The sequence below is a fragment of the Salvelinus fontinalis genome, chromosome 24, assembly GCF_029448725.1.
Source record: "Salvelinus fontinalis isolate EN_2023a chromosome 24, ASM2944872v1, whole genome shotgun sequence".
NCBI classification, from domain to species: domain Eukaryota; kingdom Metazoa; phylum Chordata; class Actinopteri; order Salmoniformes; family Salmonidae; genus Salvelinus; species Salvelinus fontinalis.
The window spans coordinates 25,916,632-25,939,696 of NC_074688.1; the positions used below are offsets into that span (position 1 = coordinate 25,916,632).

At 40.6% G+C, this 23,065-nt stretch overlaps 1 pseudogene; it reads right to left on the bottom strand.

Moving 5' to 3' along the window:
- The window catches only part of LOC129822504 (uncharacterized), an 86,883-nt pseudogene that overhangs the window by 54,747 nt on the left and 9,071 nt on the right, over window positions 1-23,065 (bottom strand).

Here is a 23,065-nt window from a genome sequence, read left to right on the forward strand (position 1 = left end):
GTATATATACACAATACATACAGTACCAGTCAAAAGTATGGACACCTACTCATTCAAGGGTTTTTCTTTATTTTGACTTTTCTACATTGCAGAATAATAGTGAAGACATCAAAACTATGAAATAACACATATGGGATCATATAGTAAGCAAAAGTGTAAATCAAATCTTCATATATTTTAGATTCTTCGAAGTAGCCACCCTTTGCCTTGATGACAGCTTTGCACACTCTTGGCATTCTCTCAAACAGCTTCATGAGGAATGCTTTTCCAACTGTCTTGAAGGAGTTCCCACATATGCTGAGCACTTGTGGCTGCTTTTCCTTCACTCTGCAGTCCAACTCATCCCAAACCATCTCAATTGGGTTGAGGTCGGGTGATTGTGGAGGCCAGGTCATCTGATGCAGTACTCCATCACTCTCCTTCTTGGTCAAATAGCCCTTACACAGCCTGGAGGTGTGTTGGGTCATTGTTCTGTTGAGAAACAAATGATAGTCCCACTAAGCGCAAACCAGATGGGATGGCGGATCACTCCAGAATGCTGTGGGAGCCATGCTGGTTAAATGTGCCTTGAATTCTAAATAAATTACAGACAGTGTCACCAGTAATGCACCCTCACAAGATCATACCTCCTCCATGCTTCACAGTGGGAACCACACATGCGGAGATCACCCGTTCACATACATAACCAAAAATCTCAAATTTCGACTCATCAGACCAAAGGACAGATTTCCACTGGTCTAATGTCCATTTCTCGTGTTTCTTGGCCCAAGCAAATGTCTTATTATTATTGGTGTCCTTTAGCAGTGGTTCCTTTGCAGCAATTCGACCATGGAGGCCTGATTCACACAGTCCCCTCTGAACAGTTGATGTTGTGATGTGTCTGTTACTTGAACTCTGTGATGCATTTATTTGGGCTACAATCTGAGGTGTAGTTAACTCAAATTAACTTATCCTCTGCAACAGCGGTAACTCTGGGTCTTCCTTTCCCCTGGCGGTGAGAGCTAGTTTCATCATAGCGCTTGATCGTTTTTGCAACTGTACTTGATGAAACTTTTAAAAAGTTCTTAATATTTTTGATTGACTGACCTTCATGTCTTAAAATAATGATGGATTGTCGTTTCACTTCGCTTATTTGAGGTCTTCTTGCCATAATATGGAGTTGGTCTTTTACCAAATAGGGCTATCTTCTGTATACCACCCTTGTCACAACACAACTGATTGGCTAAAAACCATTTAGAAGGAAAGAAATTCCACAAATTAACAAGGCACACCTGTAAATTGAAATGCATTTCAGGTGACTACCTAATGAAGCTGATTGAGAGAGTGCAAAGCTGTCATCAAGGCAAAGAGTGGCTACTTTAAAGAATTTCAAATATAAAAATGGATTTTGATTTGTTTAACACTTTTTTGGTTACTAGCTGATTCCATATGTGTTATTTCATAGTTTGGACGTCTTCAGTATTAGTCTACAATGTAGAATAGTAAAAATAAAGAAAACCTTTTGAATGAGGTGTCCCCAACACACAATACCCCATAAACACAAAGCAAAAACGTTTTTTTTCCCATTAAAATATAAAATACAACATTTACATAAGTATTCAGACCCTACTCAGTACTTTGTTGAAGCACCTTGGGCAGTGATTACAGCCTTGAGTCTTCTTGGGTATGACGCTACAAGCTTGGCATACCTGTATTTGGGAAGATTCTCCCATTCTTCTCTGCAGATCCACTCAAGCTCTGACACGTTGGATGGGGTAGCGTCGCCGCCCCATCCAACGGTCTCTCCAGAGATGTTCGATCAGGTTCAAGTCTGGGCTCTGGCTGGGCCACTCAAGGACATTCAGAGACTTGTCTCAAAGCCACTCCTGCATTGTCTTAGTAGTGTGCTTAGGGTCATTGTTCTGTTGGAAGGTGAACTGTCATCCCCAGTCTGACATCCTGAGTGCTCTGGAGCAGGTTTTTGTCAAGGATCTCTATGTACTTTGCTCCGTTCATCTTTCCCTCGATCCTGAATAGTCTCCCAGTCCCTGCCGCCGAAAAACATCCTCACAACATGATGCTGCCACCACCATGCCTCATCGCTTCCTCCAGAAGCTTGACATTCAGGCCAAAGAATGCAATCTTGGTTTCATCAGACCAGAGAATCTTGTTTCTCATGGTCTGAGAGTCCTTTAGGTGCTTTTTGGCAAACTCCAAGTGGGCTGTCATGTGCCTTTTACTAAGGAGTGCTGCAGAGATGTTTGTCCTTCTGGGAGATCCTTCCAGAAGGACAAACATCTCCACAGAGGAACTATGGGAGCTTTGTCAGAGTGACTATCAGGTTCTTGGACACCTTCCTGATCAAGGCCCTTCTCCCCCGATTGCTCAGTTTAGCCGGGTGGCCAGCTCTAGGAAGAGTCTTGGTGGTTCCAAACTTCTTCCATTTAAGAATGGAGGCCACTGTGTTCTTGGGGACCTTCAATGCTGCAGACATTTTTTTGGTACCCGTCCCCAGATCTGTGCATCAACACAATCCTGTCTCTGAGCTCTACAGACATTCGGCCTCACGGCTTGGTTTTTAGTCTCACAGGCACTGTCAACTGTGGGACCTTATACAAATCATGTCCAATCAATTGCATTTACCAAAGGTGGACTCCAATCAAGTTGTAGAAACATCTCAAGGATGGTCAATGGAAACAGGAGGCACCTGAGCTCAATTTTGAGTCTCATAGCAAAGGGTCTGAAAACTTTTTGAAATAGTTTTTTTTTTTTTTAAATGTATACATTTGCAAAATTTTTGTAAAAACCTGTTTTCACCTTGTCATTATGGGGTATTGTGTGTAGATTGATGAAGAAAAACATTTATTTAATCCATTTTAGAATTAGGCCATAAATTTCCAAATGCACTGTATGTATGTATGTATGTATGTATGTATGTATGTATGTATGTATGTATGTATGTATGTAACGGATTTGAAAGGGCCGCGGCTTTTGTGGAGAGATGGGTAACAATGCTTCGTGGGAGACTGTTGTTGTGTGCAGAGGGTCCCTGGTTCGCGCCCGGGTCGGGGCGAGGGGACGGGCTAAAGTTGTACTGTTAGATATATATTCACATGACTGGGAATACATATATGCATCTGATATTTTTTTAAGGTTTGAATATGCACCAATCCAAACCTTTTAAAAAAGTAAGGGGGTGGATCAGAAAACCAGTCAGTATCTGATGTGCAGCACACGCGGCACATCTCCTTCGCATAGAGTTGATCAGGCTGTTGATTGTGGCCTACGGAATGTTATCACACTCCTCTTCAATGGCTGTGCGAAGTTGCTGGATATTGGCGGGAAATTGAACACGCTGTTGTACACATCGATCCAGAGCATCCAAAACATGCTCAATGGTTGACATGTCTGTTGAGTATGCAGCCCATGAAAGAACTGGTACATTTTCCACTTCCAGGAATTATTTACAGATCCTTGCAACATGGGGCTGTGCATTATGATACTGAAACATGAGGTGATGGCCTCAGTATCTCGTCACGGTATCTCTGTGCATTCAAATTGCCATCGATAAAATGCAATTGTATTCATTATTCGAAGCTTATGCCTGCTCATAGCATAACTCCACTGCCACCATGGGGCACTCTGTTCACAACATTGACATTAGCAAACCGATCGCCCACACCACGCCATGTACATTGTCTGTGGTTGTGAGGCCGGTTGGACATACTGACAAATTCTCTAAAAGGACATTGGAGGTGGCTTATGGTAGAGAAATTAACATTCAATTCTCTGGCAACAACTCTGGTGGACATTCTTGCAGTCAGCATGCCTATTGCACACTCACTCCAAACTTGAGACATCTGTGGCATTGTGCTGTGTGACTGAACTGCACATTTTAGAGTGGCCTTTTATTGTCCCCAGCACGAGGTACACCTGTGTAAAGATCATGCTATTAAATTAGATTCTTGATATGCCACACCTGTCAGTTGAATGGATTGTCTTTGCAAAGGAGAAATGCTCACTAAGAGGAATGTAAACAAATTTGTGCACAAAATTTGAGATAAATAAGCTTTTTGTGCACATGGAAAATTTCTGGGATCTTATTTCAGCTCATGAAACGTAGGACCAACTTTATATGTTGAGTTTATATTTTTGTTCAGTGGAGGAATGGAAAAATGGTTTAAGATTCTGAAACGGCTCAGTGCCGATATCCTCGCAAGGTATTGAACGTTACTGAAAACAGGGGTGTCCATAATTTTGACCCCTACCTTTGAGGAAAAAAGTATTACTTTTTAAACAAAATCTCTTTTTATGAGCAATTGTATTAGTATAAAATATTATAATTTCCCATTTTTTTTAGAATACAATACGGCTCAGTATTTCATTATTTATTTTATACAACAATTATTTTATACAATAATTTATCAAGGGTGTGAATAATTTCAGACACCACTGTATGTGAATATATGTACAGTTGAAGTCGGAAGTTTACATGCACTTAGGTTGGAGTCATTAAAACTCACTTTTCAACCACTCCACAAAATGTCTTGTTATTAAACTAAAGTTTTGGCAAGTCGGTTAAGACATCTACTTTTTGCATGACAAGTCATTTTTCCAACAATTGTTTACAGACAGATTATTTCACTTATAATTCACTGTATCACAATTCCAGTGGGTCAGAAGTTTACATACACTAAGTTGACTGTGCCTTTAAAAAGCTTGGAAAATTCCAGAAATGGATGTCATGGCTTTAGAAGCTTCTGATTGACTCAAACTATGTCAATTAGCCTATGGCAGGTGTACCTGTGGATGTATTTCAAGGCCTACCTTCAAACTCAGTGCCTCTTTGCTTGACATCATGGGAAAAATCACAAGAAATCAGCCAAGATTTCAGAAAAATAATTGTAGACCTCCACAAGTCTGGTTCATCCTTGGGAGCAATTTCCAAACGCCTAAAGGTATCACGTTCATCTGTACAAACAATAGTACGCAAGTATAAACACCATGGGACCAAGCAGCCGTCATACCGCTCAGGAAGGAGACGCGTTCTGTCTCCTAGAAATGAACGTACAGTACTTTGATTTGCACGTTTCGCACCAATCTCAGAACAACAGCAAAGGACCTTGTGAAGATGCTGGAGGAAACATGTACAAAAGTATCTATTTCTACAGTAAAACCAGTCCTATTTCGACATAACCTGAAAGGTCGCTCAGCAAGGAAGAAGCCACTGCTCCAAAACCGCCATAAAAAAGCCAGACTACGGTTTGCAACTGCACATGGGAACAAAGATCGTACTTTTTGGAGAGATGTCCTCTGGTCTGATGAAACAAAAATAGAACTGTTTGGCCATAATGGACCATCGTTATGTTTGGAGGAAAAAGGGGGAGGTTTGCAAGCTGAAGAACACCATCCCAACTGTGAAGCACGGCGGTGGCAGCATCATGTTGTGGGGGTGCTTTGCTGCAGGGGGTACTAGTGCACTTCACAAAATAGATGGCATCATGAGGGAGGAAAATTATATGGATATATTGAAGCCACATCTCAAGACATCAGTCAGGAAGTTAAAGCTTGGTCGCAAATGGGTCTTCCAAATGGACAATGACCCCAAGCATACTTCCAAAGTTGTGGCAAAATGGCTTAAAGACAACAAAGTCAAGGTATTGGAGTGGCCATCACAAAGCCCTGACCTCAATCCTATAGAAAATGTGTGGGCAGAACTGAAAAAGCGTGTGCGAGCAAGGTGGCCTACAAACCTGACTCAGTTACACCAGCTCTGTCAGGAGGAATGGGACAAAATTCACCCAACCCACTGGGAATGTGATGAAAGAAATAAAAGCTGAAATAAATAATTCTCTCTACTATTATTCTGACCTTTCACATTCTTAAAATAGTGGCGATCCTAAGACAGGGAATTTTTACTAGGATTAAATGTCAGGAATTGTGAAAAACTGAGTTTAAATGTAATTGGCTAAGGTGTATGTAAGCTTCTGACTTCAAATGTATGTCTATGGGTTAAATAGTAGTGTTCATTACTCATGTTCAGGCAGCATGTTGACAAGCATTAAGCTAGTATGTTGTAAGAGGGGATGAACTACTGTAACAGGTATGTCAGTCTACAATACCTTACTACCATATTCTACATGACCATAGAATGATATTGCTCAATGCCATCCCAAATAGTGTACTGCAAACCAAATGCAGGTGAAAAAGGAAGTCTTCCAAACTAAGACTTCTGAAAGCACAAAGGTATTTTTCTGCTGAGCAGAGGCAACCAACCAGTGGATTGATTAGCATGTTCTAGGCATTAGAGCTCTTTTACAAATGCAGGAAGGAAATCTATAAATCTATTACACCTGCCATATTGATGCTCACCACTATGTTGAGGACCACGAGTCAAGGCTATAGCAGTGGGGAGAGGAGAAGAGAGTGAAGACTCCAGAGACGGCGCTGGCAGGAGCAGCAGTGGAGAGAAGGCATTAAACCGCGTTAGGCAACACACACTCCCGGCATTAGCCCACTCCTCTCTGCATAGCACACACACTCCATCCTGGCCCGTTCCTCATCCCGTTAGACAACACACACACAGTACCTCCCCACCCTATGACCACTTTATTCTTCTTCTAGTGACTTATCACTTTTTTTCCTCAGTGTCTCTGTAGACACAAAGGTTAAGGACATGCTGCTCTGAAGCATCTGGTGCTGTGGGTCTGTTTCAAAGCAGATTATCAAAGCTGGATAATTTATCCACCGAAATGGCAGGTATGAAGGGAACTATAGGACCAACGATGGTACATCAGTTACTGATGCCATCTGTTTTGCAAAGTCCTAAAGAGAATGTTTTATAAAACATGACTAGAAGTAACATTCCACCATGTAAATTATAAGTGCATGCATACCTGGGCACTTCAGTACGGTAAAAAGAAGTGCAACCACAATTCCATTATATTTCTCTAATGCTTCCAGTGTTAGAGTACCTTGACTATATTTCTGTAGTGATTATGGTGTGCACTGCAGGTCTGCTCCTTACCTTGCTTAGTCAGGGCCTCCCTCAGGGCAGCAGTGATCAACTCTCTCCTCTCCTCATTTTCTTCAGCCTTCATCATTCCGTTCAGTCTGGACAGCTTCACAATCTGTCCATCCTCCTGGCTCTGCTCTCTCTTTTCTGCAGCAAAACACACACAACTCTGGGTTAGTTTGTTTGCCCCAACACAACCCTAGGTTAGTTTTTGTTTGCCCTCAAACTCTGGGTTAGTTTATGTTTGCCCCATAGCAGGGCATTGAAAAGGTGCTTTATTGACATAAACGTAACTACTCTCACACTGACCTTCAATAACAATTGGACAATACATTTTCTTTCACCCATGACAGTGATTGTAAAAACAACTCTCTTGGATCATTAAAGGAATAGTTCAAGTTCACCCAAATTACTACACACCCTGTAAGCAGTCAATGGACAAGTTATGACAGGAATCTATGATTTGGTTTTATTACCCTGTCACTGTTTTCAAATTGCTTACATTTTGGATTTTGTGGCACCAATTCCATTCAAGTCAGGGACGGTACCGATACTAGCATTTTTTGCACATTATGTCCAAATCATCTGAAAGTATCAAAAATGTATTGGGAAGCTCAACAAAGTCACTTATCGATGATTTGAACATGATGCGCAGAAAATGCTAATATCGGTACCATGACTTCAATGGGATTTTTGCCACAAATGCTAAAACGTTAGTATTTAGAATCAGTGCCAGACTAAACCAAAACTAACAAACTAAACCAAAGCATGGATTACTGTCAAACCTTCTCCATGTACTGCTTACATGGTAAGGAAACCAATATGTAACTTTGTAATTTGGGTGAACTATACCTTTAAACACTACCACTGATCACGACAAGCAAATTTCAATACCACAGACACCAGTGAGACATGTATTCCATTATGTCAATTGTCTCAGGTCAAACCACAGACAGCAGTGGGAACATGTCTTTAAAACCAGTATTTACAAATAATACACAAGACATATTATTTATAGACCAAATGACGTGTGATGTTACGTCACTGTGTGTGACCATACGGGCATCATCTCTGAATAGGCTAGGATTAGAATGGCCCCAGATCTGTATGTGCATGACAACGAACCATAGACATTGACTATGCGGCACTAAACAGAACTAGGCCCAGGATGGGGTGACATAAGTTTGGCAAATGTGATGATGCCCAATCTGAGGCATCATCAACCGTCTTGGCCTTGATAATTGCTCTATGCCCGACAGGGTTGTCCATTAGGCTATGCACTGATATTACAGCTGTACATCTCACCACCTGAACAATGCTGACAAAAGGGGGCCTGCTTTAGGACATTGCTCTACCAATCACACAGACATGAATCATGCTCCTCAGCGATACACTGCAATGCTGACAGTGGCGATACTGATTCAATTAAATGTACAGTACAGAATAGAAGGTCTTCAGGGCTGTTACCTTGTCTGCTGCTACAGGGAAAAATCAATAGAACAAAAAGTACCACAATGGCAAAACAAAAGGGTAGATTGATTCCAAACAACAGTAGGCAGACAATTACTTCAAACACCTGTTGAATTTTTGTGATGCAATATGTCTCCAACAGATGGATAACTCTTCAAAGGAGAGGGAACAGAATTTTGGCCCAGCAAATTTAGACAGTTGATAATTGCTAGGCTATTTCAAGCAAAGTTGAAAGCAGTTCATCTGAAATAAAATAACTCCCAAATTCAGTCTTTGATTTTTGACTGGACTGTGAAAATCAAGGGTTAAGTGATTTTATCTGAAGTGTCATGCCTTTCTGGATGACAAGGGACACTCACAGAGTCATATACTGTAGATCTCTATATGACTGGATGCCCATGGAGCAGTGACTTTTCCCCAGCCTCGCCTTGCAGCTACTAAGCAATTCCTGACAGACAGGAAGACAGATTCCCACCTTGATCAACCAAGCTGATGTTGACACTCATCTTGTTGATTGACAGATTAGCTACTCGCTACTGTAGCCAAGACCTAATGAGAAAGTCTAGCTTTCAAAGGGAAATCCCTGCAGTTAATCAATTAAGCAGAGCTCATCAATCAAAACTTAACTATGTTAAATAACCATCAAGCACAACCACACCACCGTTGGACCCCTGGGACCAGGGGTAGAAGGCCTCTCCAGTACCTGACTCAGTGCTACCACTCTGGGCTCTTTAAGACAGGTACAGCTCCCTCCCCCTAGCCAATCTGCCATACTGGTGAAGTAAATTACACTGCATGGGAAAGAGGCATACCATACAGTACACCATGTAAATACACCACGCTTCCAGGAACTCGCTGTTTAACAACACCGACGCAAGATTAATGAAGTCCTGATGGAAAGTTTCCCTGAATGTATGAATAGGTATTACAGAGTCATGTTCTCAGACGCCATGATGATCGACAACTGGCCTTGGAGAGTAGCCATGTTTATCGGTCCAACCAAATTACTTGTATTGGGTACTGCTGCCACTGCCCAGACCTGACTACAGGGAACTATATGTCATCGTCTCAGAGTAGCAGAGTAACAGGGCTCTTCAAGGGCTAGTTATCGCCGGGATGATATAGTCTGTCAGCAGTTGTGGACGTGTTCGTGTGTGAAAGTGGAGAAAGTGGATAGTGTGTGTTTGCATTCAAGCGTGCATACATTGGGCTGTTCTCAGACAGGTGACGTCTCACACCAGGGACTGTCTGCCTGCAGCAGGTTCACAGCACAGCTCCAACCACTGGTCCTGATTATTAGCTGAACTTCAAGTTTTTTTTAAACTTTACAAAAGCACAGCTGTACACAAATCTGATATGAATGATGATTATACCCAACCAGACTGTATACAAATTATGAATAAAATAAGGACATACAAAGCTGATTTACTCTTTAACATATTTCATTGTGGTGAGCAAGCAAATTAAAATGATAAAATACAACAAAAAATACTAAACAACCTTAGTACAACACCTAGTGACCTTTCCAAGAGATGTTTGTTTTTTGTATAATGTTTTAGGAATGACAGTCACAAGGTCCACAGGGTTTCCAGAAATCCTGGTTGGAAGGCCCAGATTTCCTGCAATTCTTCAACCAGGATTTCTGGAAAACTTATGAATTTTGGGAAAGTAAATCAACTTTGTTTGGCCTAACAATAACACTAAAAAATATGAGAAAAAAATCATTCTAACCAGAAAAATGTCCATATCTTAATAATCGTATTATCAAGCATGACATCGGTTTTAATCACAGTACCATAGTATTATGAATTAAAGAATGCCTATAATTATACATTTTTCAGAACCGGGGCCTGGAAGATTCTGTATACTATATACACCAATAACAAAACTCAAGCATTTTTCTGCACTTCTTTGCAATTCATGTGACTGGATTTGTTCTTATCAGACAGTGCACTTACTCACGTATTGACTAGAGCCAGTGACCCAAACATCCCTTAGTCTCTCTCTAAATGCAGGCCAAGTCCATGTTCTCTCTGTAGTGGGGGCCAACAAAACAGCACAACAGCCTGGTTCAGCACAGCTTCAGTGGTGTTGAGTCTCAAAACAATGCCCTGTGCATCCGAAAGTATCAACAGTCTAGCTCTGGCTGGCATCTTTCTGGGTTCGAGGGGCTGTACAGAGAACACTGTCTGTCTCTGTCTGCTTATCTCCTCCTAGGCTGTGCAGTACTTTAGCTTACTGCTGGGGTAGCTGACTAAAGTTTGAGGCTCTGAGCCCAGCCAGCAGCTATCTGTCAGCTCTATCTGCTCTCTACAGCTGGGTTTATGCTGCAGAGAGAGGGGTGGCAATACATGTGTTTGTGTGTGTGTGAATGTGAAGCATGTCCTCAGTCAGACAAGCCATGTTCAGCGAGGAACTCCATCCCTGGTAGAGGGGGGCTTTTGTCGTAGGATAGAATTAATAAGTAACCCCTCACACGTGTCAGACAGTCCTCCCACATCCTCCTCCACCGTGTAAAGGGATTACTGTACTGTGCCCTGTGTCGTGTAAAAATAGCTCAATGTAAAACAGTTGTTTATACTTTGGCTAAAACCTAGCTTTTATAATAGTTTATTTAGCTATACAAACAAGGTTAAACTGCTCCTCTGAGAACAAGCAATCTCAACCAGCTAACAGCTAATTGTGCTAGCTAGCTAAATCAAGGGCAAGAGAAGGTGTGAGAGACATCCACATGAGTTCAGCCTTCCCAGTGCAATTACTGAACTGGAAACATTTTCTTGCTGTGAGAAAATGTTACAACATGAGGTCACAATCATCAGAATGATTGGGAAATATTTCACGCAGAGAAGAATTTTTCCTCTGGCAAATACTATGTTGCAAGTTTAGGATACTGCTCTTCAACACCTCATCCCTTGACTTATTAGACCATGTCTAGGCCTGTCAGTACGGCGTAGGAGATGGTCGCCCTCTTGCTAGCGCCCAGCCAATTTTGCAGTCTTTTGTTTATTTTAGTGTTTTACTTTATTTACTCAAAGTTTTTTCTATTATATCCTATGACCGACAAGCACTTCTGGACATCAGATTGGTGGTGACTACTGTTACAGTTCTGTTTGGGTTGTTAATTAGATTTGTTCCAACATTTCTTGATTTGTTATTGTCATTTGTTTTGCATTGTTAGGAGCAAGTAACATTAGCATTTCGCTGCAACTGCTATAACATCTGCTAAACTGTGTATGCGACCAATAAACTGGGATTCGACTTTCCAAAAGATACACAACATAAATCTATGAGTGCTGTAATCTGGAGTGTCAGTGTGAGCACTATTTACTGTATCCCTGTAGTTCTGTATGGTCCAAACATGTGCCCACTGCCCTGCATGTCCCTGTGTGATGCTCACAGACACAGAGTGTAACTGCTGCTGTCCCACATTACCCTTCCCTCAGACCTGGTCCAGATGCTTGTTGAGGGGAATCAACAATGAAACAGGACACTAAGGACATTGGTCCTCATCCAACACAGCAAACAGCCTAGCAGCAAGGCCAAAGATCCATTTAACACTCACTGTCTGGCATTGTTCCCAGATAGAGCCCAGCAAACAACAAAAATATTTAATGCACTGCCATCAGTCTTCGAAAAGCTCACTGGACTTAATGTGACAGTAAAGTTATGAACAGCTATTGCCCAAGCTGGGAGGAACAATAGTGAAGCATCATACTGTATTTCCTACTGGCAGAGTCAACAACAGAGTCAAGAGCCAGAGAGGGGTCGATACACAAAACAGCATTTGACACCTACAGTCTATAGTCTGACTTAGTTTCTGATGTCAAATGTGTACAATGACAAAGAGACAAAATCAGTCCTCCTGCATATTGGGACAAAGATATACCAGAGCACTGCCTGTGTCACAATAATATGACATTGAATTACATTTATCTATATACTGTACATTATCAAGAGACAGGCATTTAAGGCATTTATTATAATTACTGTATTTACTGCCAGTAGGGGGTCCAATCAAAAAACACATCTTTTGATCAATGTCAATTGTGAAGATACTGCTCTTAGAAAACCAACGGTGCAAACCTCATGTTGCTATCATAATCTGTTGAAAAGTTATTGGAGTTTTTACCCCTTGTAGGATGGCCAAAATTAGGGTAACTAAATTGATGGACAGAGAAAAAAAGTGGTCAAAAATCTGGTAAATAGAATTGCATCAGCTAGGCTGGATGCTGTGAGACTTAAGGCTAAACTGAAAGAATCCCTGTTTAACTCGTAATCTTTCATAAAACAATATAGAGGTAAGATATATATGGATTTTGAGACATGACGTAGTACTTTCACACGTTTTTCAAATATTTATCACATAAACAAGAATATTTCTGTGAAATGTCAACGGAGCACTGAGCGTACCGCAAGCTATTTATTTTTAAATCCTTTAACGTTTAATTCTGCTCATTTCATTTTGCTTTTTGCGACCCTTGGAAACAACTTTGCAGATGACCACCACAACCTGTAAAATCCTCAAAAGTTCCTGCGAGAAAGAGGCACCACTCAATAGAGCTCGGTGCTTATTATCGGATGTATTAGGTTAAGAAATCCGACTTTTTAGATAAAATGTTAAAGATTTGAGAAACTCATATTTGTCTTGGTTAATGTATCTTATAGCATAAGGAAGTGACATTTCCTCACTAAAGCGTGTTTTCACCCACTCTACAGAGTGGGTGGACACCCTACTGTCAATGAATCCATTATAAGCTGAGCACAGCGATTGATGACCAGCCATCTCAATAGTGTTTTGAGAGGGAGTATGGAGGTACAGTAAGTACCTGAAAACCCATCTTTGAGTTCCCTTAGTGGTAGAGCCATAATGCCATTTAAACCAATCAGAAACAAGTATTCAACAATGCCATGGTAAAATCCTCGTGTAATGTCAATGGGGAGCTAACATGGATGCCATAGAATGTTGTAGTGTCATGTAAATGCATCATAATGCTCCTTCACATTCAGTTTTATAGTATTTTTTAAATATTCCACATGTAATGTTAATACTGATGGAGCGCTAACATGTCTGAGAATGTTTAAGTAAATAAATAATTCGAGATTAAAGGGCGATAACATGGCAGCCGTTCTAAATCCTGTTTGAACTCACTCTCTCCCTCCCTCTAAGACAGGATTGTGTTAAGGCACAGATCTGGGGAACGATACAAAAAAAAAAAAAGTCTGCACCATTGAAGGTCCAAGAACAAAGTGGCCGTCATTCTTAAAAGGAAGAAGTTTGGAACCACCAAGAATCTTAGAGCTGGCCGCCCGGCCAAACTGAGCAATCGTGGAAGAAGGGCCTTGGTCAGGGAGGTGACCAAGAACCTGATTGTCACTGACAGAGCTCCCATAGTTCCTCTGTGGAGATGGTAGAACCTCCCAGAAGGACAACCATCTCTGCAGCACTCCACCAATCAGGCCTTTTTGGTAGTGGCCAGTCTTTTACTCCTTAGTAAAAGACAACAGCCTGCTTGGAGTTTGCCAAAAGGCACCTAAAGGTTCTCTGGTCTGATGAAACCAAGATTTAACTCTTTGGCCTGAATGCCAAGCTTCACATCCGGAGGAAACCTGGCACCATCCATACAGGTAAAGCATAGTGGTAGCAGCATCATGCTGTGGGGATGTTTTTCAGCGGGAAGGACTGGGAGACTAGTCAGGATTAAGGGAAAGATGAACGGAGCAAAGTACAGAGATCCTTGATGAAGTCCTGAGTGCTCTGGAGCAGGTTCTCAGACTTTGGCGAAGGTTCACCTTCAAACAGGACAACAACCCTAAGCACACAGCCAAGACAACGCAGGAGTGGCTTTGGGACAAGTCTCAATATCCTTGAGTGGCCCAGCCAGAACTCGGACTTGAACCCGATCGAACGTCTCTGGAGAGAACAGAAAATGGCTGTGCAGCAACGCTCCCCATCCAACCTGACAGAGCTCGAGAGGATCTGCAGAGAAGAATGGGAGGAACTCCCCAAATACAGGTGTGCCAGGCTTGTAGCATCTTAAACAAGAATAATCGAGGCTGTAATCACTGCCAAAGATGCTTCAACAAAGTACAGAGTAAAGGGTCTGAATACTTATGTAAATGTGATAGTTTCTTATTTTTAATACATGTGCAAACATTTCTAAAAACCAGTTTTTGCTGTGTCATTATGTGGTATTGTGTGTGGATTGATGAGGGGGGGAAAAACAGTTTAATCAATTTTAGAATATATATTCTATGGCTCTGCGTAGAACCAGTTAATGCCAAACAACTCAGCTTGGAAATGTAACGCGTGTCATCCTGACCCAAAACACCCTGCTCACTCACTGCCAGACAATGTACCTGAAAGTGTTTGTCGTTTTTCCTCCACCCAGCTCACAAAATGGGTGATTAAAAATATCTCTCCTGGAGTAAATGCTCATATAGGCCTTAATTACTTGTAAAAATATATATTCTCATTGACTGTGGATGACCATTGACAACCATGGAAAGATATATATATATATATATATATATATATATATATATATATATATATATATATATATTTATACAGTACCAGTTAAAAGTTTGGACACTGACTCATTCAAGGGTTTTTCTTTATTTGTATTATTTTCTACATTGTGGAATAATAGTGAAGACATCAAAACTATGAAATAACACATATGGAATCATGTAGTAACCAAAAAAAAAGTGTTAATCAAATCAAAATATATTTTAGATTCTTCAAAGTAGTGGCATTCTCTCAACCAGCTTCACCTGGAATGCTTTTCCAACTGTCTTGAAGGAGTTTCCACATATGCTGAACACTTGTTGGCTGCTTTTCCTTCACTCTGCAGTTCAACTCATCCCAAACCATCTCAATTGGGTTGAGGTCGGGTAATTGTAGAGGCCAGGTCATCTGATGCAGCACTCCATCACTCTACTTCTTGGACAAATAGTCCTTACACAGCCTGGAGGTGTGTTGGGTCATTGTCCTGTGGATGAACAAATGATAGTCCCACTAAGTGCAAACCAGATGGGATGGCGTATCGCTGCAGAATGCTGTGGTAGCCATGCTGGTTAAGTGTGCCTTGATTTCTAAATAAGTCCCCAGCAAAGCACCCCCACACCATCACACCTCCTCCTCTATGCTGGTAACTCTAATGAACTTATCCTCTGCAGCAGAGGTAACTCTGGGTCTTCCTTTCCTGTGGCGGTCCTCGTGAGAGATAGTTTCATCATAATGCTAGATGGTTTTTGTGACTGCACTTGAAGAAACTTTCAAAGTTCTTAATTTTCCCGGATTGACTGACTTATGTCTTCACCTGTTTGGGCTGCAGGGGCAGTATTGAGTAGCCAGATAAAAGGTGCCCATTTCAAACGGCCTCGTACTCAATTCTTGCTCGTACAATATGCATATTATTATTGGATAGAAAACTCTAGTTTCTAAAACCGTTTGAATTATATCTGTGAGTAAAACAGAACTCATTTGGCACAAACTTCCTGACCAGGAAGTGGAAAGTCTGAAATCGAGGCTCTGTTCTAGGTCCTGCCTATAAATGGGCATGATACGTATTAGTATACATGCGTGTCATACACCTTCCCCTGAATGTCAAGAGGCAGTGAGAGAAGAAATTGAGTGTTTATCTTGGTCTGAAGTGGAATAAATCCTCTTGGAATGACGTGTCACCCATTTTCTGTTTTAAGGAAGGCGCGAGAAGGAACCGGGGATTGCCTTATGAAAAGCTGTCGTTATAGGCGACTACCATCTCCGGCTTTGATTTTATTTGATACATGTGACCATATCATCGTAAAGTATGTTTTTTCAATATAGTTGAATCAGATTATTGAAAATTTTTCGGGAGTTTTGCCGTGTTCCGTTCTCTTCCGTTTGTTGACATGGAGAGATTCGTGCCACTTGGCTAGTGTGCTTGCTAAATCGAGAGGGAAAAAGGCCGTTCTAAATCCAAACAACGATTGTTCCCGACAAAGGACCCCTTGTCCAACATTCTGATGAAAGATCAGCAAAAGTAGGAAACACTTTGATGCTATTTCATATATCTGTCGTACATGTGAACTAGTCGTTGGCGCCCAGCTTTTGGGTACTCTCTAGCTATACCGAAGCTGTATGTCGTAATTAAGTTATTTTTAGAATTCTAACACGGTGATTGCATTAAGAACTAGTGTATCTATCATTTCCTATACAACATGTATTTTTTAGTTATGTTTATGAATAGCTATTTGGTCAGAATATGTGTGTGTCAGAAAAAGAGAAAAAATATCCGGACGTTGTGGGAAAAATATGCTATATGCTTAGCACAATATGCTTAGCACAATGTATAACCACTTATTTCAGCTCTAAATATGCACATTTTCAAACAAAACATAAGTGTATGTATAACCTGATGTTATAGGACTGTCATCTGATGAAGGTTTATGAAAGTTAGTGAAAATTAATATCTTTTGCTGGTTTATTCCCTATCGCTAACGTGCCTATTGCTATCGCTAACGTGCCTTGATGAATGAATGCGGTAATGTGGTAGGCTATTGTGGTAAGCTAATATAATGCTATATTGTGTTTTCGCTGTAAAACACTTAAAAAAAATCGGAAATATTGGCTGGATTCACAAGATGTTTGTCTTTAATTTGCTGTACACCATCGATTTTTCAGAAATGTTTTATGATGAGTATTTAGGTATTTGACGTTGGTGTCTGTAATTACTCTGGCTGCTTCGGTTCTATTTCTGACGGTAGCTGTGATGGTAGCTGCAATGTAAAACTGATTTATACCTCAAATATGCACATTTTTCGAACAAAACATAGATTTATTGTATAACATGTTAAAAGACTGTCATCTGATGATGAAGTTGGTTCTTGGTTAGTTAGTTTGGCTTTGTGCATGCTACCTGTGCTGTGAAAAATGTCTGTCCTTTTTTGTATTTGGTGGTGAGCTAACATAAATATATGTGGTGTTTTCGCTGTAAAACATTTTAAAAATCGGACATGTTGACTGGATTCACAAGATGTGTATCTTTCATTTGCTGTATTGGACTTGTTAATGTGTGAAAGTTAAATATTTCTAAAAAATATATTTTGAATTTCGCGCTCTACCACAACCTGTAAAATCAAAAGTTCCTGCGAGAGAGGCACCACTCAATAGAGCTCGGTGCTTATTATCGGATGTATTAGGTTATATTTTGAATTTCGCGCTCTGCCTTTTCAGTGGAATGTGGGAGGAGTTCCGCTAGCGGAACGCCAGAGCCAGACAGGTTAATGTATGACGTCTCTAGGTGTCAGTGATGGAGGAGAAAAAAGAGTGCAATGAGTTCAGACAGATTGAGAGCCTGCATCAATCTATTCATTGTATCTAGGGAGATATTTGAGGAGGAATGTAGAGGGTATGGGAGAGATTAAAATAGTTCTGAAGAATCTTTTAAAAAATACAGTACCAGTCCATCATTGCTTTAATTCTTCTGGCTGCAAGCCCGACGTTGGTACACTTATGACAACAGCCAGCTCAAGTGCAGGGCGCGAATTTCAAAATATATTTTTTTGAAATATTTAACTTTCACACATTAACAAGTCCAATACTGTCAGGTTTTGGCCAGGACTATTCAGGTTTTGGTCACTAGATGTCCCCATTGCACCTTTTTGAACCTTTTGTTTTTTCCCTTCTAATTATTGTTCTCACCTGTGTCTTATTTCCTTGTAGGTATTTAAGCCATTAGTGTCCCTCAGTTCTTTGCTCTGTGTTTGTATGTTAGCACCCAGCCCCAGCCATGCTGTGAACTTCTATTTCTCTTGTTGGATTTTCCAGAGGTTCTCTGGTTTTGTTCTTGTTTATTTTTGATTTAGTCTTCTGAGGTTTGTTTTTTCCCTGCTGTTCTTACCACTTTGTGGATTTTCTTTGTATTTTTGGAGGATATCCATTTTTTTCTTGGCTTTTTCTTTTGACGTTGTGGATTTATATTTTTGCCTGAAGATCTTTTACTTTGATTAAACCACCGTTTCTAGTACTGCTGTGTCTGCCTCATCTTCTGGGTTCTGCCGACTATTAGTGACTTTCTCACACCGGGTCCTGACAAATACAGCAAATGAAAGGTACACATCTTGTGAATCCAGCCAACATGTCTGATTTAAAAAAAAAATGTTTTACAGCGAAAACAGCACATATTTGTTTGCTCACCACCAAATACAAAAAAGGACAGACATTTTTCACAGCACAGGTAGCATGCACAAAGCCAACCTAACTAACCAAGAACCAACCAAACTAACCAACAAACAACTTCATCAGATGACAGTCTTATAACATGTTATTCAATAAATCTGTTTTGTTCGAAAAATGTGCATATTTCAAGTATAAATCATAGTTTACATTGCAGCTACAATCAGAAATTGCACCGAAAGCAGCCATAATAATTAGACACCAACGTCAATTACCTAAATACTCATCATAAAACATTTCTGAAAAATACATAGTGTACGGCAAATGAAAGACGGGCATCTTGTGATTCCAGCCAATATTTCCGATTTCTTAAGTGTTTTACAGCGAAAACACAATAAAGCGTTATATTAGCTTACCACAATAGCCAGAAACACAAGCCATTTCCCAGTAGCAAAAGTTAGCGATCGTAACAAACCAGCAAAGGATATATAATTTTTGACTAACCTTGATATGCTTCATCAGATGACAGATTATGACAGGTTATACAATACACTTATGTTTTGTTTGAAAATGTGCATATTTAGAGCTGAAATAAGTGGTTATACATTGTGCTAAGCATATTGTGCTAAGCATATAGCATATTTTTCCCACAACGTCCGGATATTTTTTCTCTTTTTCTGACACACATATTCTGACCAAATAGCTATTCATAAACATAACTAAAAAATACATGTTGTATAGGAAATGATAGATACACTAGTTCTTAATGCAATCACCGTGTTAGAATTCTAAAAATAACTTAATTACGACATACAGCTTCGGTATAGCTAGAGAGTACCCAAAAGCTGGGCGCCAACGACTAGTTCACATGTACGACAGATATATGAAATAGCATCAAAGTGTTTCCTACTTTTGCTGATCTTTCATCAGAATGTTGGACAAGGGGTCCTTTGTCGGGAACAATCGTTGTTTGGATTTAGAACGGCCTTTTTCCCTCTCGATTTAGCAAGCACACTAGCCAAGTGGCACGAATCTCTCCATGTCAACAAACGGAAGAGAACGGAACACGGCAAAACTCCCGAAAAATTTTCAATAATCTGATTCAACTATATTGAAAAAACATACTTTACGATGATATGGTCACATGTATCAAATAAAATCAAAGCCGGAGATGGTAGTCGCCTATAACGACAGCTTTTCATAAGGCAATCCCCGGTTCCTTCTCGCGCCTTCCTTAAAACAGAAAATGGGTGACACGTCATTCCAAGAGGATTTATTCCACTTCAGACCAAGATAAACACTCAATTTCTTCTCTCACTGCCTCTTGACATTCAGGGGAAGGTGTATGACACGCATGTATACTAATACGTATCATGCCCATTTATAGGCAGGACCTAGAACAGAGCCTCGATTTCAGACTTTCCACTTCCTGGTCAGGAAGTTTGTGCCAAATGAGTTCTGTTTTACTCACAGATATAATTCAAACGGTTTTAGAAACTAGAGTGTTTTCTATCCAATAGTAATAATAATATGCATATTGTACGAGCAAGAATTGAGTACGAGAACGTTTAAAATTGGGCACGATTTTCCCCCAAAGTGAAAACAGCGCCCTCTGTCCTCAACAGGTTAACCGAACACATTGTGAACATAGAGAATGTCAATTCTTAAAGTTCAACCTAAAGTGACAGAAAGAAAGGATAAAATATGTACATACTCAAGTCATTGTCTTTACTACCCTTCAGCCATACCGAGATGCTGAAAACACACAAAACAACTATTTCACACCCCGTCTTAAGCAAACACACTTTCCCCTGTGGGAAAACACGAAGACTGACAGTTGGGACAGAGATGCTCCTTCCTGGTTATAAGAGGGAAGGATGGAGTCCGAGTGGGGTCAGAGCAGGAAGGTGACACTGAAGGAAAGTGACATCACGGAGACCAGAACAGAGCAGAAAACTCTGCTTGAGTGACAGCTGTCCCAAATAGAGCTGACAATTACATTCATTTCCTCTCCTTTGCTGTCCAACAACATCAGTCTGGATCAGGGGAGATATCAATCCCATGGTGCCTAAACAAGAATGATGCACTAAACACTGCTGACTTAAGTTTTTTTCTGTAGTAAAGATACTAACTTTTCAACACACACATCATTAGCTGCAAAGTCCTGTTAAACATGTTCATTGTGTATGCACTGCACAACGTGCAAAACACACCAGTATCAGTTCCAGATGGCCGAAATGTCTCAAAGCCTTTATAATTTACAGCATGCAGATTTCACCTCATAATCACACAATTCAAAAACACCTTTAAAACATTTTGCACATTATCTTGTATACATAAGTAATTATCTGTAGTCAACTTTGAAGAATCCAACCTTACTAAGTATTATTTCCCTCCTAGTTAGGCAAATGTTTTGTATCATGATATGATTAATATGTTTAATATTGGGCCTGCTTAATATGTTTTTATCACTGAACACCACAATTATTTGCTAGTTGTGGGAGTTGAAAATGTTCCCATTCTGGTTCAGATGTAAAGGACATTTGTATTTATATTTATTATGGATCCCCATTAGTTCCTGCCAAGCCAGCAGCTACTCTTCCTGGGGTCCAGCAACATTGAGGCACTTACATCACACATAAAACAAAAGATCATATAACATTAATACACATCTACAATACAAAATGTATAATACCACCATATTACAATGGACGCGTGTGCATACGCATGTCTGTACCTGTGTGTGTGTGTGTCTCTTCACAGTCCCACTATTCCATAAGGTGTATTTTAATCTGTTTTTTAAAATCTGATTCTACTGCTTGCATCAGTTACCTGATGCGCAATAGAGTTCCATGTAGCCATAGCTCTATGTAGTACTGTGCACCTCCCATAATCTGTTCTGGACTTGGGGATTGTGAAGAGACCTCTGGTGGCATGTCTTGTGGGGTATGCATGGGTGTCTGAGCTGTATGCTAATAGTTTAAACAGACAGCTCGGTGCATTCAGCTTGTCAACACTTCTTACAAAAACAAGTAGTGATGAAGGCAATCACTCCTTCACTTTGAGCCATGAGAGATTTAAATGCATATTATTAATGTTAGCTCTCCTTGTACATTTAAGGGCCAGCCGTGTTGCTCTGTTCTGAGCCAATTGTCCCTCTTTGTAGCACCTGACCACAAGACTGAACAGCAGTCAAGGTGCAAAAAATCTAGGGCCTACCTTGTTGATAGTGTTGTTAAGGCAGAGCAGCACTTTATTATGGACAGACTTCTCCCCACATTAGCTACTGTTGTATCAACATGCCAATCAAATGGAAAGGTAGACCGAGAGGATGGATATTCGCAGCTCTTACTGCTTCTCTCCATCCCTTCATTCTCCAGTAGTAAGTGTGACTAAAACGAGATGAGTACTGTAAATGTCTCCTCTCCTCATCTTGAGTCACTTATCCCCAGAAGTCTGGGGAGTGGGCGTCCAGAGCATGTTCACAGCTCACTCTTACGCAAGTCCCTACTTTTCCTGCCCAGGCTGGTGTCTACCAAACCATCTGCCGCTCGCTCTGCTTTTCCTTCAATGAAACCACGTTTACTCCACAGTCACATGTTCAGCTTATGTGTTAGCTGCTAAAGCAAGGCAAGGAGGCTTCACACCACTCACCCTAGTGTCCCCATGGAGCCTGAGTTCACAGAAGCCAAATAGAACATGTGCTTGTCGGCAAATCAGAGGGTAGGTGGCCTTTGACTGTGTTGTACTACAATACTATGTCAAAACAGCCAGGAGAAGTTGTAAAGCAGTTGTAAAACAATCATCATAATGGCTTATGGAGCAATAGTACGAAGTTATAAAATGCTATGGTGACCCTTCAGCCTCACAGATACAGTACCATGAAATACTATATGTCGAAACTGAAATCGAAACCATGTATGTTCCAATCAAGTATACATACTAGCAAACCTTGTATAATGCATGCCCATTACAATGTTTAATTTCTAGGTAGTATGCTAGTGTAAAACCCAGAGTGTGGTTTGTATCTGACTGACCTTGGCTTTCTTGATGCTGTTCAAGATGTTTCCTAGATCCTCCACATCGATGACTGAGCCTGGGCTATTGTCCTCTGACCCAGCTGTCTCCTCATCACTACCGGACTCTACCAGCTCCTCCTGCAGATAGAAAGAGAGGAGTAGGGGAGACAACAGGTGAGAGGGAGAGGAGTAGATAGGGAAAGGTGATGGCAGAACGAGAGAGAGAGATGGACAGAATGACAGGTACAGTTGAAGTCAGAAGTTTACATACACTCAGGTTGGAGTCATGAAAACTCGTTATTCAACCACTCTACAAACGTCTTGTTAACAAACTATAGTTTTTCCAAGTCGGTTAGGACATCTACTTTGTGCATGACACAAGTAATTTTTCCAACAAATTGTTTACAGACAGATTATTTC